The sequence below is a fragment of the Arvicanthis niloticus genome, chromosome 23 (assembly GCF_011762505.2).
Source record: "Arvicanthis niloticus isolate mArvNil1 chromosome 23, mArvNil1.pat.X, whole genome shotgun sequence".
In the NCBI taxonomy this organism is placed as follows: Eukaryota; Metazoa; Chordata; class Mammalia; order Rodentia; family Muridae; genus Arvicanthis; species Arvicanthis niloticus.
The window spans coordinates 4,079,953-4,084,834 of record NC_133430.1 but is presented as its reverse complement, the minus strand read 5'-3'; the positions used below and the strand labels follow the sequence as shown (position 1 = coordinate 4,084,834).

The 4,882-nt window shown below is 39.8% G+C and overlaps 1 pseudogene; it reads right to left on the bottom strand.

Annotated features, from left to right (window-relative positions):
• Positions 1–312: 312 nt before the first annotated feature.
• LOC143437161 (Ig heavy chain V region 108A pseudogene) lies at positions 313–770 on the bottom strand (annotated as a pseudogene).
• Positions 771–4,882: the final 4,112 nt, after the last annotated feature.

Here is a 4,882-nt window from a genome sequence, read left to right as displayed (position 1 = left end):
ATTTCATCATACATAAGTAATCACAGTTTCTCTTTTTTGTAGTTTCATTAAAGAAGAAATTCATCAACGGATGTAGTCGCTGATGACGACATTGACAAGACATGGGGTACTGTAGGATTATCCTAAATCAGCATCATGTAATTCATAGATGTGCTTTTGCAAGTTGACCAAAGCACAGTAGGTCTCTAACTAACAGACACAAAAGTGTACATTCCAAATTACTGCATCTGAGCAATTCTTCAAACTAATCTTCTCTAAGTCTTCTCCATCCCAGGGCAGCTTGCTGCTCCTCCTCCACAGTTTCTGACATGCTCAGGATGTGGTTGTCACACTGTGTCTTGCACAGAAATAGACCGCTGAGTCCTCAGATGTCAATCTGCTAAGCTCCATATAGGCTGTGCTGGAGGATTTGTCTACAGTCAATGTGGCCTTGCCCTTGAAATTTTCATTGTAGATAGTACCACCATTGTTAGGATTAATCCTTCCAATCCACTCAAGGCTATTTCCATGACTCCTCTTCACCCAGCTTATGTAGTAGTCAGTGAATGTGTACCCAGAAGCCTTGCAGGACAGCTTCATTGAAGCCCCAGGCCTCACCAGCTCAGCTCCAGATTGCTGCAGCTGAGCCTCTGAGTGGACACCTGTGGAGAGAAAGGCAGAATGGATGTCATGGTCACCTCAGTCCCTCTCTTCTCTTCAGATGTGGAACTGGTGAGCCCCTTACCTGCAGTTACTGACAGGAAAAAGAGAAAGACCCAGATCCATCCCATGGTTAGAGTCAGTGTGTTCAGAGACTGGGTAGAGGACACTGATCATATGTTGTTTTCAGGGTGTGGACATCCCTGTATTTACTGCCACAGACTGAAGTAATTTGCATATTCGTTAGCAGGGTAGTTCTTAGATAAGTATCTAGTTCAGCTGGAGAAGAACTGGAGATGAAGGATTGAAATGTAACTTGGTTCAGGCAGCAGGATGCTCAGTTCCAAGTCTTAATCCTCTCTGAGGATGTATCTCATACACTTTTTGTGAACCCCAGCCTGATGCTGTGGATGTAACTACAAGGATAAATCTCTCACTAGAGTTTTGGACTGAGTCTGTTGCTCTACTCAGGCATATATTAACACATTGATTTACAGATGGTGTGGTTTGATGATAGTGATGTTGATGTTGTTGATGATGAAAATTTCTAAAAACAGCTATTTTTTTGTTTTAGAAACTTCTTTCACATGTAGGCAATTAATATTTGCATTTCCACCTGGGTATACTACATTAAACCTCCTAAAATGACTAAAAGTAACTGTGCTTTAAAAATATCTATCAATGATTATTGTAGGAGTATCATTAATAACTAAATTATAGCAGTAGCTATAGTTGTATAAAGAAATAATTTTATCACTAAGACATGGTTCTATATATACATACATATATATGAGTGTGTGTGTCTGTGTGTGTGTGTGTGTGTGTGTGTGTGTGTGTGGCTCTGTGTGTGTGTGTGTGTGTGTGTGTGTGTGTGTGTGTGTGTGTGTGTGTGTGTGGCTGTGGCTCCCACAGGGGTGTGGGTCTTGTAGGGCTGAGTTGTGTTTCCCGCATGTCTATCACAGCTCAGGGAGGCAGAAGCAAGGGAATTTGACTGAATTCACTCCACATGGAGCCAGGTGATCACTGGGCTGTGTGAAGCTGCCAGACTCTGCCCAGGCGTGGAGAAGTTTCAGCCTGGAGTCCCACGGGGAAGAGATCCTGAGTGGGGAGTCTCCAGCTAAAGTGGCTGACTGGGAGTATTGTGTTCTCTATCTGTGGGCTCCCTGATGTCACTGGGAGCCACAGAAGAACTAAGATGGAGTGGGCATATGGGCTGGACTGGCACACAGCCAAGAGGGGTGAGAAGGAGAACTCTGACAGTGCCCCACAGGGTAGAGACTCTTGGTTACAGCACTGGCTTGGCTGAGTCAGCTAGCTTGGTTACCAGGACTTGCTTGGCTGAATCAAGTCTGGCTCAGCTAGCTCCCTTGAGTTGACAGGCCTCAGTGGTGGGAATGTAGAGAAGTCTTCTAGCAGGAGATTAAGCACATGGCTCAGTAGTCAAAGGCCTTCTCCACAGGCCCCAAAGACATGAGGAAGTCCATGGTTTTAAAAGGTTTACTGTCATGTCGGAAAGTGGACCTAGCTTTAGCCCGCCTGACCTCAGGGCAGTGCTGAGTTAAATAGGAAGGGAGCAGCGTCTGGGAAGGAATGCTTAATTGGATACAACTTCTGGCATTTAGGTGTCTCATCAATAAGGAGATCTCTTGAGGCTGAGGCCTCTAGTCACATCCTCTACCCGTGCTAGGTGACACAAACCTCTCTTTGGGAGAGGCTTAGGGGCATTGCCCTACAAGACTGAAAGGCGCTGATCAATGTAGATCTTCAGCCGAATGTCAGGAGCCTGGAGTCTGGGAATGTGGCAAAATGTATGCCTTCCCTTGCAGGAATACCTGTTGTGTCTCTGGCCATCTCTAACCAGTGCTCCACCAAAAACCAAGCTATCCTTTCACGGTCCCACATGTGTGTGTGTGTGTGTGTGTGTGTGTGTGTGTGTGTGTGTGTGTTTACATGTATATGTGTATGTATACATTTATATATGTATCTATATAAAATAAATACATATGTGTATTGTATATATATGAAACAACAGAAGGTTTTGATGAGAAATAATAAAAAATTTACTTTATTTTTGGAAAAATAGATGTAATTAAAGATAACTGTATTAATTAAAACACTCCCAAAATCGCAGACATTAAATGAGACTCTCAATATCAGCTCTTATATGTTTCATAGTTATAAACAACTATTTATGCAAATTGATGATATTGCATCAGTGAAATTCTCTAGTAGAATAAAGAGAAAATAGAAGGGACAGGAGGTTCCAGTATGAATATTCAGTGAACAAAATAAAAGTATAAAAATTTGTATATATATAAATTTCTTTTTATTTCATAATGATTTTTATTCTTTGAAATTTTCAATCATATATAAAATATGCTTTGATCTACAACCACTCTCAGGACATTCACCACCATCTGCCACTACTAGGTCCCTGTGGTTCCCCTTGGGACCTTCCAAAATTCTATTTCCCAAAATCCTATATCTTCTGTTTTATTACCGAATGACACAGTGAGTTTAATAAGTGCTTCTATGTACATTGATGAGACAGTGAATTTAATAAGTGCTACTATGTGCTATGTACATTATCACTAGTAAAGTGTGAATCTACAGAAATCTTCCCCCAAAAAGTGAATACATTTTGCTTATTAGTCATCAAATGCCAAAAGATCTTCAGCGTGGTGTGGGCCCACAAGTGATCCTCCCTATAAATGTTGTAATAGTTTTTAAAATATGTTATAGTATTTTGTGGTGAGGACAGGGTACATATGCACCAAAGTGGATATATTAACTTCAGAGGACTATTTACATAATTCAATTTTAAGAGATTTACCTGATGTTGCCAATTGCCAGTAGATATCTTTACCTGCTCAGCCATTTAGAGATCTATTATGTGGTTATTTTCACTGGATTAATTTGTGTATCTTATGGTTAGATTTGTGTACCTATAGCTACTGAGAGTTCATGTGTGTAATAAAAAGAGATAACTCTCTGGAGATAGAATCTGATATCCTTTGACCACATTTTCGGTATCCATTTCCCAGTTTTAGGATGGTCCTTGATTTTTCTGTGAGAGGTCTCTATCATTACTGGTCTGTGGCTGAGTACTCTGTCACTCATTCTCAGCACTCTGACCACTCATGAATGTCTGCATCAGTCTTTACACCTAGCACAGATGAGCCTCTATGATCAAGGCTCAGACAATATAGTGCATATAAACATAAATATTTATGAGACAGTTTGACAACATGATTCTTAGCAATACAACTAGGCTCTATATCATCGCTAAACATGGGCTTTAACCACAGTTACCTGAGATGAAGACTTTCCTATAAAAAATCACCAAAAATGATAAATAAAATTATGCTGTGTCCCATTAATAACCCTCTCAAACCTGTACTCTCATGACTCTACACCTATTATAGAGACACTTGCACACCCGTGTTTATTCACAGCATGTAGAGGAATGAATCATCCCAGGTTTCCAAAAAGTATAAATAAAACATGACAAAGTGGAATATATAGAAAATTGAATACTATCCAGTGTTAAAACGTAAATTATATAATCTATTAATGTCTGCATAGAACTGGCAAAAATATACAGAATAGATTACCCATGTCCATAAACAAGTGATTCATGTTCTCACTCATATGTGTTCCAAGATTTGAACATTTTGTTTAGTATATTGAATTGTAGAAGCAGAGATACTAGAATTGGGACAATAGAATATGAGAAATTTACAAACATAATATAGTAAAATAGAGAAAAAAGAGTGAGAAAGGGTTTTAAGAGTGAGAACATTATAAGAGCTAGAGATTTTGGATGACTCCATGGAATGAGTATCTTCCAGACACAATAGGACTGATGCACATATGAACTCAGAGACCATGACTGCAGGCAGAGTACCTGAACCAAGTCTACCCACATAATATCCAAGTTGGGACATGGAAATGGACATGGGCTACCACTACTAACCAAGAAGTTCTGCAACTGTCACTTCCATGCAAAGGAAAAATTACTTTTCTCCAATGGAGTTCATAGGGGACGCTAAGCATAATTAATTATGGAAGACATGCTTAGCAGTTGGTAGCCAACTCAAAAATGATATGAACAGTATTTTTGAAGATATTTTTTCTATATCACCTTATTCAAATCTGGTTTGCCTATATATTATGGTTACAGAGTTGTGGTCTTACTGGTTTCCATGTGTGGTGTGTGTGTGTGTATGTGTGTGTGTGTGTG